The sequence below is a fragment of the Mauremys mutica genome, unplaced genomic scaffold (genome assembly GCF_020497125.1).
Source record: "Mauremys mutica isolate MM-2020 ecotype Southern unplaced genomic scaffold, ASM2049712v1 Super-Scaffold_100036, whole genome shotgun sequence".
Classification (NCBI taxonomy): Eukaryota; Metazoa; Chordata; order Testudines; family Geoemydidae; genus Mauremys; species Mauremys mutica.
In genome coordinates, this window is record NW_025423256.1 from 2,696,571 (window position 1) to 2,710,998 (window position 14,428).

General features: G+C 50.6%; 1 non-coding gene across 1 annotated transcript; it reads left to right on the forward strand.

The window, feature by feature from the left end:
* The first annotated feature begins 3,359 nt into the window (after window positions 1-3,359).
* TRNAG-UCC lies at window positions 3,360-3,431 on the forward strand. The gene has a single exon. It is a non-coding gene; the product is annotated as a tRNA-Gly (tRNA).
* The last annotated feature ends 10,997 nt before the right edge of the window (window positions 3,432-14,428 follow it).

The following is a 14,428-nucleotide window of genomic DNA, read 5'->3' on the forward strand; positions in this document are numbered from 1 at the left end:
GTTCCCCTCTCCTAGGGGTGGGGCGGGTGTGGGGCCAGCTCCCAGTGAGATCTGTTTTCACCTTTGCCCCCTTTCAGTCACTCTGGGATGGTAACTCTGCTCCCAGCTGTCAGGCAGCTTCCAGCCCATCCACCCTGCTCACTAACTCTGTGGTCATGTGTCACTCCGTCTGCCAGCACACACAGCCTGCAGGAAAGCTACTCCTGCCAGGTGCATTGGTGGTATAGTGGTGTGCGTAGGTGTCTTCCAAGCAATTCATCTGGGTTTGATTCCCAGCCAATGCAATAATGGCTTTTCTCTTCTGTTGTTTCCTCATCTGGAAGTGGTACAATTTCAGTCACATTGTGTTACAATCACATTATCTATAGAATGAGACAATAAATGTGTCAAAGTCCAGCAGGTCATACAGGATGGAGGTACACAAGGGGCTGGAATGTGTCATCTGAGAAAGACAGAACACTTGGAAACCTGCATCTCCCATCCCCTGGCCTTGCGTGTTATGATTCCAGCTGCGTGAGCTGTTTGTAGGATGTTCCGGCACGATGGGGAAATAAAGTTTTGAGTCAGTTTTTGCTCCTCCAGGTTCCTTTGCTGTTACAGTTATAATGACATGAACAAAAGGGAAGCAAAATAAACATAACCCCCAAATTGCAATACAGGTGGGGAAAGGGAAGATCACGGTTAAGCCAAACACGTCAAAATAAAAATTAATACTAAAAAGGTGAGGAGGGAAGAGATCAGGTATGTGGAGATCCCCTTGATATTTCAACGCACATTGTTAGAATCAAAGTTCAGACTTGACACTGGAAAACCTGCAACTTCCTGTCTCTCTGAACACCTGTGATGAGCAAGATGGAGTTGGAACACCTGTTCTGCTTCAATCATTTATTGTCTCTCTGTTCTCCTTCTCCCCCCAATTCCTCATCTCCAATGTCTCTGCCTTTCTCCTCTTGCTCCCTCTCCCCTGCCCTTTCCCAGGAACTCACAGTCTACAGCATTTAGGAAAAGCCAGAGCTCCCATGTTCTGCACATGATCCTCTGTCAGAGGATGTGGGACCCCGGTCAGAACCAGTCACCTGATCAATATGACCCTTTATGGGCGACTTCTCTGCCTACTCTGCAATTTTCACACACCCCCACTGAAGGGGGTGGGGTACAGCTCTGACTGAGAGGCCCCACAGGAGAAACTTCAGCCCAAAGACAAATTTGTGTCAAATGCTGAGAAGTGAAGAGCCCCCTTCCCTTCCCCCCAAATCCCCAGAACTCTAGTGTCACCCCCATGGCACCAGCACAGGGAACCCAGTGAGATGGGGTTACAGAATACAAGGGGGGAGGCAGCAGGGAGAGAGGTGACAGGGAATCTCTCTCTTTCCTTCTCTCTTCACTTTCTGTTCTTCTCTTTCCTTCCAGGAACTGCAGTCACAGCAGGGAGGGGTTTGTCTCCGTGTCTGTCACGGAGGTGGTGGAAGTGATGGATTCTGTGACTTCCTGCAACCTCTGTGACTTCTGCAGTGGCCACAGTGGCTGATTCCAGGGCCACTTAATCAACTGGCTCCAGGGACCGCCCAAGCAGCAGCCAATGCGGCTGTCCCTGGGGACCACTTGATCAGCGGTTCTGAGAGCAGCAGGAGCAGCCGCAGCTCGGTGGCCCCCGGCAGCACTCCTGGGGTGGCCGGAGCAGCAGCTGGTCCCCTGGGGCTCCCCTATGTGTGGCAGCAGCTGGAGTGGCAGCGACTCTCAGGGCCTCTCCCCTAGTAGCTGGTGCTCATTAGCCATCAATTAAATCAACACGCTTCCCCCTGCAAGTGGATTTAGCCCGGGACCCTCAGAGTCAGCAGCTGTTACGCCCCCACTGAGCTCTCTGGTCAGGTGTCCTAGTGCTGGGAGCCTCCTGTTTAGATCCTAAAATAGCGTTTTTGCACCGGGGTGGCTGAAATTTTGGACCAGATGTAGCTCCACTGTTATTTTACTGAATTGCTTCAAAACAGCAAGTGTAGAAAGTCTCCTAAGTGCCAGGCTCTCTGCCATGGAAACAGCTGCCCCTGCTCTCCAGGAGTCTCTGTGTTCCACACAGCAACGTACACACCTGCTCCGCACTGAAGGGGGGTCAGACAGTGACGGTAATGCAAATCTTCAGACTATTAACCCAGGTCCCTTCCTTTCTTTAACCCAGAATGTGCCAGTCACCTGTTAGCCATGGCGTTATCTTCATCTTCAAATACCTCTCAGGACATTTAACAGAGGGAGTGAAACCCCCCAATTGGCTCCCTGTTGAGGCGTTGTACCGGACCTGCCCCTGGAGACTGTCTGGTTTTATACTCTTAGAGCTTTTTCTCTTCAAACCCCTTATCCCAATCTCTGGGCCAACCTCCGCATTTCAGAGTTTAGAATTTACTCTCATCACCCTCCTATGGCACTTTCCATGTGAATTGGGCAAAGCAAGTAGGGGAAGCTCCGTGGCTAATGAAAACCAGTGCTCTGGGTGAGGCCTGAACTCACACCCACAGCTGTATTTCCCCCTGCATGAGCCACTATAGGTGCTTCTTAGACAAACTTGGGCTGTAGGTGGTTATGTGTGTCTGTGCTTCACCACTTTGGCTGCTCTGTGAAAAGCTGATGGTTCAAACAGAAGCTGGTGGGTTTTTGTTTTGTTTTAAGCAATTAGAGTCTAGTACATTTTAACAGGCAGAAAATGTCCTATTCTGGTCTAGCCGCATTTGACTCCTTCTGTCCATCTTCTTCCTTCCCCCTCAGTGTCTTTCCTTCCCCACTGGGGACATGCAGAGATGAACCCCAGTCAGTCTGTGTCACAGAGAGTCTGTATCTCCTAAGGAATGTGGGTGAAGGATTCCAGCTGAATTAACGCTGCTCACCTGGGTTAGAAACATGTTTCTTTCGAGCAGATAGTGGGAAATGGGACATTAATTCAGACCCAGGAGGCAAGGCAGAGGCTTCATGATCTTGATCTCCAGGAAGGGAGAGAGGATCCCCAGGAAGGAACAGAGCTTCCTTTAGATTCAAGCTGGGCCTCCTGGAAGTTGGAAAAGACCCTTGGTCACTGAGGATCTCATGGGATCGTGCTGCTCCAGAGACTTGAGAGTCCTGGGTGCGGGGAGGGTGTCACTGCACAGTCTGAAATGGAAGGGAGGAGCCTGGAAGGTAAGGGGAGGAACAGAAAATGGAGAGGAATGAAACAGAATAAACGCCTCTTCTCTCTCGCATCCCCAACCCAGCAAGAACTGTTATCAGTGGGGAAACTCCCCATGATGAATGGCAGAGAACACAGAGACATTTGCCTCATGCGGAGAAGTAAGGTGACCAGACACCAAGTGTGAAAAATCAGAGATTTTTTGCAAGATGCATTGGTGGTATAGTGGTGAGAATAGCTGCCTTCCAAGCAGTTGACCTGGGTTCGATTCCCAGCCAATGCAGTGATGTGATTATTCCTTCCCTGGGGTTTCGTTTCAGTCATGTTTTATCAGTTTATCAATGGAATGAGAGAATCAGTGTCCCAAATCCCAACAGGTCATTAAACACCCAGTGGAGGAAGAAAGGGGTGGGACTATATAATGAGCAGTTGGAGTCATCCTGGTATTACAATGCTTGGTTTATTTTTTTTTTTAAATTCCTTTACTTTCCTCTCCCTTTTAGACTCAGAGCCTTTAAGGTCAGAAGGGACCAGTGTGATCATCTAGTCCGACCTGCTGCACCTTGCAGGCCAAAAGACCCCACCCACCCACTCCTGGAATAGACCCGGGAGGGGAGGCAGCTCCGTGCTCTGCCCCTACCCCAGGCAGCACATGGAGGCCTCTGCTCCCCTCCCCCCACAACGGGTGTGCAGAGATGTGCCAGCAGCACTAAGGTGGCTCCCTGCCCACTCTGCCTCCGTCCCTCCGTGCCACTCCCAGAAGTGGCTGGCATGTCCCAGCATCCCCTGGGGTGGGGGGGGAGTGTCTCCACGTGCTGCCCCTTCCCCGAGCACCAACTCTGCAGTTCCCATTGGCCAGGAACTGTAGCCAATGGGAGCTCTGGGGGCAGCGCCTGCAGACAGCAGCACATGGAGAGCCCCTGGCCCCACCCACCTAGGAGCTGCTGCCAGAGGGTTGTGTGTACCGGTCACTTTCGGAGCTGCACCACCCCTCCTGCACCCCACCCCCACCCCCAGCGCAGAGCCCACACCCAAATTTCCTCCCAGTGCTTTGCTTGTCGTCCTTTCACCAGAACCATCCTTCTTCTCCTGGGCTGCAAGTAGCCATCCCTGGGAAGCCAAGAGGCAGGCACAGGATTCTGCAAGGTAAGTGTCCCCCAGCGCCGCGATGGACGGTGCGATGAAGGTAAGTCTTCCTGAGGCACAATGAACTGCAATGCAGCGAACCACTGGCCAGGCGGTCGGGGCGAAGGGCATTCACTGGAGGTACAAGCTTGTGAGTGACTCCTGAGCACAGGGCCCCTTCCCCTTCCCCATGGCCTGCGACTGGAGATGACTTGGCTGCATCTGGTGGGTCACACTCCACCTTGGGCAGTGTCCATGTTCCGGGTGTGTGATCGCTGCCTAATGAGAGTCCCAGACACCTTGTCTATCTAGGAGCTCTTCTGATCTTCCAGCTGTTCAACCAGCCCCTTCATCCCACAAGCATTGCAGGAGGGAGTGGGAGGGGGAGGGGGAGGGGGAAAGCCACTTCACAGGCATTCAGAGAGGGAGAGGAGACAAAAATGGGAATGGGGGAAGTATAACAGACCTATTGAGCATAGAAATCACTGCTGCTCCTACAACAGCAGGGACAGGCCACTAGGAGCTGGGAAAAATAAAGCCATCATTTTTCTGCCTGGTTTTGAACCAGGAACCTTTTGCATGATAGGTAAATGTGATAACCCCTACACTACAGAAACTCTGTTGCAGGGCTCTGCCCCTCCCTTCATAAGAACAGAAGAATGGCCAGACTGGGTCAGACCAAAGGTCCATCCAACCTCATATCCTATCTGCCAACAGTGGCCAATGCCAGGTGCCCCAGAGGGAGTGAACCTAACAGGCAATGATCAAGTGATCTCTCTCCTGCCATCCATCTCCACCCTCTGACAAACAGAGGCTAGCGATACCATTCCTTACCCAGGCTGCCTAATAGCCATTAATGGACTTAACCTCCATTAATTTATCTGCAAAAATAATGAGGAGTACTTGTGGCACCTTAGAGACTAACAAACTTATTTGAGCATAAGCTTTCGTGGGCTAAAATCCACTTCATCAGATGCATACAGTGGAAAATACAGCAGGAAGATATATATATATACACAGAGAACATGAAAAAATGGGTGTTGCCATCCACACTATAATGAGAGTGAGCAGTTAAGGTAAGCTATTATCAGCAGGAGAAAAAAACTTGTAGTGATAATCAGGATGGCCCATTTCCAACAGTTGACAAGAAGGTGTGAGTAACAGTAGGGGGACAAATAAACATGGGGAAATAGTTTTACTTTGTGTAATGACCCACCCACTCCCAGTCTTTATTCAAGACTAATTTAATGGTGTCCAGTTTGCAAATTAATTCCAATTCAGCATCTCTCGTGGGAGTCTGTTGTTGAAGGTTTTTTGTTGTAATATTGCGACATTTAGGTCTGTAATCGAGTGACCTGGGAGATTGAAGTGTTCTCTGGCTGTGTTTGAATGTTATAATTCTTGATGTCTGATTTGTGTCCATTTATTCTTTTATGTACAGACTCTCTGGTTTGGCCAATGTACATGTGTGACGTTATGACTGTGATATAATATCTCATTGAAAGATGACAGGGCCAGAAAGAGTTAATTAACTCATAGACTGACCTGACCCATGGGTGAACCTTGAGGACGGGTTAGGAAGATATGTAAATGACTAGAGCTTTGAAATGCAAGTCTGCATTGTTAGAGGTAGAAGGGGAGATGTTTGCTCAGGTCTTGTGATGGCAGCAAACAAGTCTTGTCTATTGCTATAATTTTAATTCAAAGATCAAAAAGGGAATATTAACATTTATGATGATACTTGAGTGAAATAGTGTTATTGTCTATGTGTCTCTTTGAAGGTTGTGGTAACCTGTATCTGAACTGTTTAATGGATAAATTACTCTGTGCTAATTGCCAGGACATTTGGGAGAAGGAGTTAAGCCTATTGTTTTCTCAGGCCGAAAGGCTGCTGGAAATGTATAAGAAGCCTGGGACATGATCCTTCTTCATCTCAGATCTGCTTTGGGTTTCAAGAGGGGGAAGCCTTAAGCCATAAGGATTGAGATCCCCAGTCATTGACTGGAGCCACCCTGAATATGGAAATTGGACTATAACCTATGGACTATTTCTAAAAGGACTATTGGCAACTACAAGCTCATCTCTGCTGTGTATCTAAACCTCAAGAATTGAATTCAAGTCTGTCTGTGTATTGATCTTTTAACCAACACTCTCTCTCTTTTCTTTTTTAATAAATTTTAGCTTAGTTAATAAGAATGGGCTGTAGCGTGTATTTTGGGTAAGATCTAAGTTATAATTGGACCTGGGTATGTGGCTGATCCTTTGGGATTGGAAGAACCTTTTCTTTTATATGATGAAGTAAGATTCTTAGGAATCATCATCATATCTGACAGGTGTGTCTGGACGGAGGCCTGAGGCTGGGCACTTTAAGGGAACTGCGTGGTTTGGACTTCTAAGTAACCAGTGAGGTACTGTAGAAGCTGTTTTGTGCTGGTTGGTAAATCTAAGTATTGGAATAACCACCAGCATTTAGGGTTTGTCTGCCCCGTTTGGTTTGCAGTTCACCCTGATTGAGTGACCTCAGCTGGCTCCCACGGGCAGCACCGTCACAACATGGCAGAGAGGCATTGCTGGCACATGATGGCACATATCACATTGATAGATGTGCAGGTGAATGAGCCCCTGATGGCATGGCTGATGTGATTAGATCCTATGATGGTGTCCCCTGAATAGATATGTGGACAGAGTTGGCAATGGGCTTTGTTGCAAGGATAGGTTCCTGGGTTAGTGTTTTTGTTGTGTGGTTGCTGGTAAGTATTTGCTTCAGGTTGGGGGGCTGTCAGTAAGCAAGGACTGGCCTGTCTCCCAAGATCTGTGAGAGTGAGGGATTGTCCTTCAGGATGGGTTGTAGATCCTTGATGATGCACTGGAGAGGTTTTAGTTGGGGGTTGAAGGTGATGGCTAGTGGGGTTCTGTTACTTCCTTTGTTGGGCCTGTCCTGTAGTAGGTGACTTCTGGGTACTCTTCTGGCTTTGTCAATCTGCTTCTTCACTTGAGCAGGTGGGTACTGTAGTTGTAAGAACGCTTGATAGAGATCTTGTAGGTGTTTGTCTCTGTCTGAGGGGTTGGAGCAAATGCGGTTGTATCTTAGAGCTTGGCTGTAGACAATGGATTGTGTGATGTGATCTGGGTGAAAGCTGGAGACATGTAGGTAAGTACAGCGTTCAGTATGTTTCCGGTATAGGGTGGTGTTTATGTGACCATCGCTTATTAGCACAGTAGTGTCCAGGAAGTGGATCCCTTGTGTGGACTCATCCAGGCAGAGGTTGTAGGTGGGATGGAAATTGTTGAAATCATGGTGGAATTCCTCAAGGGTTTTCTTTTCCATGGGACCAGATGATGAAGATGTCATCAGTGTAGCACAAGTAGAGTAGGGGCATTAGGGACGAGAGCTGAGGAGGCGTTGTTCTAAGTCAGCCATAAAAATGTTGGCATACTGTGGGGCCATGTGAGTACCCATAGCAGTGCCGCTGACTTGAAGGTACACATTGTCCCCAAATGTGAAATAGTTATGGGTGAGGACAAAGTCACAAAGTTCAGCCTCCAGGTTTGCTGTGACATTATCGGGGATACTGTTCCTGACGGCTTGTAGTCCATCTTTGTGTGGAATGATGATGGAGCGTCTACATAGCCAGACAATCCTGCTGTCAGGGTGCCAATGCCTGAGATGATGGGGCATCCAGGATTTCCAGGTTTATGGATCTTGGGTAGCAGATAGAATAACCCTGGTTGGGGTTCTAGGCTGTCTTATTGCCAAGGGACGGAGAAACTCAGCCAGCAGCAGGGGGTGCAGAACACCGTCCTAGTGTGGGGGTGACAGCGCCTCCGGGATCCTGACACCCCTATTGGTTCCACTGTTGGTTGTTTTCCTTTTCCGGTGGGACTTTGGGCAAGTTGCTCCCCCCTCTAGGGCTCCGTCCCCAGCAGGCAAATGGGGATTTCGTACCTTCCCGCTATTGGAAAGTGCTGGGAGAATCCCACAGCCAAAGCTGCTCTGACAGCGCTAAGCAGCATCTGACCATTCAAGGTCGGAGCGCACTGCCCAGGAGGAGGAGTGTCTGGCTCTGGGGTTTCACTTCAGCCCAGTCTAGAGAGAGGGGCCCAGCCATGGGGTTTGGCTCAAGAAGACCAAGTCTCCAATTTGTTACGGGCGTTTTGAATTCCAGTCCTGTGCTCCAAAGTGCTTGGTGTCAGTTGCACATTTTAGAAGCATGCTCTCCACTCCATTTTCCAAATCATTCATGAAACTATTGAATAGTACCGGACCCCGGACTGATCCCTGCCGGACCCACTAGCTGCCCCCTCTCCGTTGGGCAGCCAAACCTGGAGAAGGGCCCTTGGAGTCTGGGCTTTCAACCAGCTCTGCACCCACATGACAATGATTGCATCTAGACCGCATTTCCCTCGTTTGCTTGTGAGAATGTCCTGCGGGACTGTGTCAAAAGCCTTAGTAACCCCAAGATAGATCCCATCTACTGTTTACCCACCTCCACCAGGCCCGGAACCCTGCCAAAGAAGGAAAGAGGCTGGGTTTGGGATGATTTGTTCTTGACAAATCCATGCTCACTTGTCCTAAGAACCAAATTATCCTGTAGGTGCTGCTGGAAAACTGATTGTTTAAGAATATATTCCAGTATCTCTCTAGCTATGGAAGTGAGGCTAGCTAGTCTGTAAGTCCCAGGGGTCTCTTTGTTCCTCTTTGAAAGATAGGTCCTGTCTTGTTCATGGATGGGAAGATGTTCTTTTTCAGGGATCTCAGACAAGAACTGGGGCACAACACATGGTTTGTTAATGCCACAAAAATGGAGGCAGGAACCTCTTCTCTCCTGCTGGCAAAGAACCCCAGGTACCTAAAAGACAGGGACTCACATCCCTGAATGGGCTTTAAAAAAAAAGCAGTGGTTAAAAAGTTTGGCCCCAACCATTTCTTGTTTGCATAGACTAGACATTTTAGCAAACTTTAGAATTCCTTGGTGCAAACACCAAGAAACTCCCCTTTCTCCTTCACAGAGGGCTTTAACGCCCCTTCTCTCACTCAGGCTCACGACTGCCCAGAGCTTGAGAATTGTCCCTGTTCCCATTGGACAGATGGGGAGGAGCCTGAGGCACAGAGAAGGGAAGTGACCTACCCAAGGGCCAGCAAGGCAGTGGCAGAGCCAGAAAGAGAAGCCACCAGTCCTTACTCCTGTTCTAACAAACAGCAAACCCCCAGAGGCAGGGATGGAGCCCAGGAATCGAGATGGTGGGGAAATTTCATTGAAACCGTTTGTCAGAAAATCCCATTCAGACTAAACCAGTTTGTTTCTCGAAATCATAACAAGTGGGATGAAAGTTCTTTGCAAAAATATTTTGTTGCAAAACAAAAGCATCTCCTGTTTGTCACAGTGCGTTAAATTGTCTCGTCACACACAAAGAGGAGACACTTCGATCTCAAACATTAGATAAGATGCTTCAGTCTGAGCTAAGTCGTTGCTGCTCTTAACAATTTCAAAATTTAAAAAACCAAATCAAATAGAGTATTTCAGCTATTCTATTATGTCATAATCTGCTCCGAGTAAATGTGATAGGACACCTCATATTATGCACTACTCCTAGTGACACTCTCCAATGGATCCCCATCCTCCACCCACCGTGAGCACGTGGCCACCAGGGAGCAGCTGCTGAGCCCGGGCTCCTGCGTCACAACGTGTCAGAGCCCCGCCCCCAGGAGCTGCCCCGCCCTCGGGCTGTGCCAGAGACCCGCCCCCAGGAGCTGCCCCGCCCCCGGGCTGTGCCAGAGCCCCGCCCCCAGGAGCTGCCCTGCCCCCGGGCTGTGCCAGAGCCCCGCCCCCAGGAGCTGCCCCACCCCTGGGCTGTCAGAGCCCCGCCCCCAGGAGCTGCCCCGCCCCCGGGCTGTGCCGGAGCCCCGCCCCCAGGAGCTGCTCCGCCCCCGGGCTGTGCCAGCGCCCCGCCCCCAGGAGCTGCCCCGCCCCCGGGCTGTGCCAGAGCCCCACCCCCCCGCGCTGCCCCACCCCGGGGCTGTCAGAGCCCCGCCCCCAGGAGCTGCCCCGCCCCCGAGCTGTGCCAGAGCCCCGCCCCCGGGCTGTGCCAGAGCCCCGCCCCCAGGAGCTGCCCCCCACCACTGGGATTTGTTCTCCTGCCTCCTACTTCCCAGCACCCCCCCCTCCCAGCTGCTCCCTTCCTGTGTCTGCAAACACCCCCCGGGCAGGCTGCAGCGCTCGCTGGGGCTGTCTCCAGTGGCTGAAGTTGCCTCCATCTCTGCTCACCTGGGGGTGGGGGAGGGACAAAGAGAGGAGATGGTCCCAGGGTCTGAAAATGGAATTAGGGGGCAGGGAAAGAAGGACTGTTTGGAAAGGTGGGTTTTTGCGGGGGGGGGGGGGTGATCCAGATGGAGTCAGAAGCAGTTGAGCAGCAGAGGCTCAGGGAAATTGAGGGGAACCCCCTGGGTGTCCCAGTGTTGGCCAGGGATTGTACAGCACCTAGCGCAATATGGGGTCCCAGAGCCATAACTAGCTATTTTTACACCCAAGGCAAGAATATAAAATTGCACCCCCATAGGGTACAGGTGGGGGAGGGGGAGCCCAGGGCTGGGGCAGCAGAGGGTGTGTGGGTGGGGGAGCACTGGTGGGGAAGGGGGAGCACAGAGCTGGGGCAACGTGGGGTGTGTGTGGGGGAGAGCCCAAGGCAGGAGGGTACAGGTCAGGGGCTAGGGTGGCAGGGGTGTGTGTGTGGGGGGGAGAGCCCAGGACTGGGGCAGCAGGGGGCTGTGGGTGGGGGGAGGCCCAGAGCGGGGACAGCAGAGGGTTCAAATGGGGGGGGGGAGCCCAGGGGTTGGGCAGCAGGAGGGTGTGGGTGGGAGCAGCTAAATTTTTTTCATTTGGGTGGCAAAAATACTAGAGCCATCCCTGCCTCCACGCACCGTGAGGTAGGTAGAAGCGGATCATTATTATCCCTACTCGAAAGAGGGAGAAGCTGAGGCTGAGAAAGGAGAATTGACTTGTCGTAGGTCACACACCCATCCAGTGGCAGAGTTGGGAATAGGACCCAAGAGCCCTGATTTTCAAACTAACCATCGGATCTTGAATTTCAGACATTGAATGACATGAATAAAGTGCTCTGATGAGCTCCAGACCAACAACAGTGACAGTAAATATTCAGCAAGTATTTGAGGAGAACTGCAATGTTAGAGAGAATCGTGAACTGCTTAGAGACCACTAATGCAGAGAAGCAGCAAAATTTATCAAACATAGAACTGGTTCTGACTTATTTCCTTGGTCTTGAAAGAGAACAACAAGGATCTGAGTCTCCTCCCTGTCAATAACCCCCTGCTCAGCCAATCAGGGTAGAGACTGAGGACGGGAGGCTGAGGGTTCTCACCAGAGAGCCCAAAGGATGGCCCAGGTCACTGATGGGATCACTGCCCAAGCACTATTTCAGCCCCATATTTTTGGGTGGACCTCCCACAGTGGGAGCTGCAGAGCACTCCCCTGCCACACACACACACACACACACACACACACCCCTCTCCTGGTGTTGGGAGGTGAACAGGAGAAAGGACAAAAGAAGCAAGAGACGAAGAGAAAGGAGGGAGGGAGGGAGGAAAAGGGGAAACAAAAAGGACAAACCCTAATCTCCCCAGTGATTCTAAGGGACAAAATCCCAGGTGTGGAATAAAATTCTGCCTCCTTAAGCTCGTGTTTTCCATGCCTAGAATTCAACTCTCACCAGCTGGATCAGACTGAACAGGTTTCAAACCTCCAGGAGGCTCTTACCTTCTAAACAGGTTGTTTTCTAGTAAAATCACTGAAAGGGAAGGAGAAAACTCGAAAGAGGTTCCTTCTGGCGCTCACGTCCGGGAACCCGAATACTCTCTCAGTCCTCAGAGAGAGACCTGGAGAAGGAGACTTGCTGGAGCAAAGCCACAGGGGTCTCTGAGGTCTCCCTGGCCCCTCGCCCCTCTCCTGCCTGGCTGATGTCAGCATCTCTCTGTGAAGTCACCACCTCCCCACCACCTTGGACCAATAGACTGAGGTCCTGCAAAAGGCCTTTGTGATGTCACTGCCACATCCCTCCCTTGCTGGGCTAATGTCCTGCCCCTGGCCAGGCACTTTGAAGGTTTGAGCTACTCCCTGTGGATCACCCCACTCACACCCAGCCTCCCCAAATTCAAGAGCCATGGGCCACCTATTCTCTTCATCTTCACTAACCAAGCCCCTCCCCAAGCTATGTTGTTGGGAGAAGCCCTCCTGTTGGCACAGCGCTATCTGCACCGGGGTTAGGCTGATATAACTGCATTGCTTAGGGAGGTAAATTTTTTACACCCCTGAGTAATGTAGTTACACCGATCTAATTTTGTAGTGTAGACCTGTCCAAAGAACCTTGGGAGTAAAATTTCACCTGCTCCTCTGCTTTACTGAATCCAAACACAAGCAAAGCTTGTCAGGCGCAGATGGAGGTTGGCAGAGAGTCAGGTCTGTGCAGACATGATCCCTTCAGCAGCTGTAGGCACCATGGCTTAGCTGGCTAAAACCACTGTTTTGTATACAGGAGATCCTGGGTTCAAGTTCCAGTGGTACCTTACTGAGTTGCTTTTGGGGCACCTGGAATTGGCTACTGTCAGAAGACAAGATTCAGAGTTAGATGGACCTTCGGACTAGCCTCGTGTGGTTTTTCTTATGGTTTAAATTACACTCACAGGCACTGAGGATAGAGTTACTGAAAGTTTGGGAGTTAGGAGCTGATAGGTCAGTGGTCCAGTCCCCTCTCAGATGACCCCGTCCCTCTGGGACAGGGGCAGGTCTGAGCTCTCACACTAGATGCTCATTGTGGCTGCCAGAATCTGTGGGCAGCTCGTTTAGTTTATGCCGAGGGTTGAGTCCTGTTTTGTGCACTGTGTCTGCGAATGAAAATCCTAAACCACCCTTTGAAATAACAAAAGCAGCAGGACGTGTTTCTGTCCCTGCCCCAGAGCAGACAGACCAATGGAGAAATGCCATGAGTCCAGGGTAATACTCCCCTGCGGTTTTACCATTTCCACTTGCTAAACTCCCTCCCAACCTTCTGGGCTCCTGGAGCAGGGGACTGAGCCTGAGCCGAGACACGGACACTGCAACTTTACAGCCCAAGCCGCATGACCCTGATTAATGTGACACGGGCCAGTCGTGGGTGTTTCATTGCACTGGAGACATAGCCTAATGTTATGTCTGCACTGCGATTAACACACCCAGGGCACCTGTCGCAAAGCCCGGGTCAGCTGACTCAGGGTTATGGGGCTTGGGCTGCAAGACTATAAAATTACAGTGCAGACAGATGGGCTTGAGCCCAGTCTCTGAGACCCCACGAGGGTTGAGGGTTTCCGAACCCAGGCTTCAATGTGAACACAAATATCTGCACCACAGTTTTTAGCCTCTCAGCTTTAGCTTCATGAGCCCACGTCAGATGGTCCAGGCCAGCCATGCTGCCATCTTTATCCCAGGAGAGATGGACTTTAAGGGTACGTCTCCATTGCAATGTCAGCCCAGGGGTGGCTCGCTGTGCTCAAAGCAGCACCCTGGAAGCCCCACGTTCCCCAGTCTCATATAATGATGATACGGTTTGTACAAAAGTCTTGGTCTGTTGAACCTTAATATTGTGTTGGATTGTGTGTGTAGCATTGGCTGGGAAGTTTTGCTCTGTGTGTGTGACTGAGATGAGGTTGGGAAATGCCCACCACCAGCCTTTCAGGTGTGACAATGGAGGAGCCAGACTCGCTGCTGGCCCATTAAAGGGATCCACACTCCCAAGGACTATCCCAGGAACCGGGTACAATGCAGACTTCTCCGAGATAGCACAGCGACAATAGGCACTGCTTGACTCACATCCTAGCAAAGGTACGTCCTAGCCAGTTGGAAGAAACTAAGAAAGGGGGGGTAGAGACATGAATTGGCCTCTCTCCCCCGCAACTCAACACCTGTAAACACATCTGGAGGACAAACACTGTTAGGTGTGAGAAGTATAAACTGTTCAATATGTTCAGTTAGTTGGTTAATAAGATGTTTATGAAGTAAATTGAAATTTAATGTGGATAAATGTAAAGTAATGCACATCGGAAAAAATAACCCCAACTATACATACAATATGATGGGGACTAATTTAGCTACAACGAGTCAGGAAAAA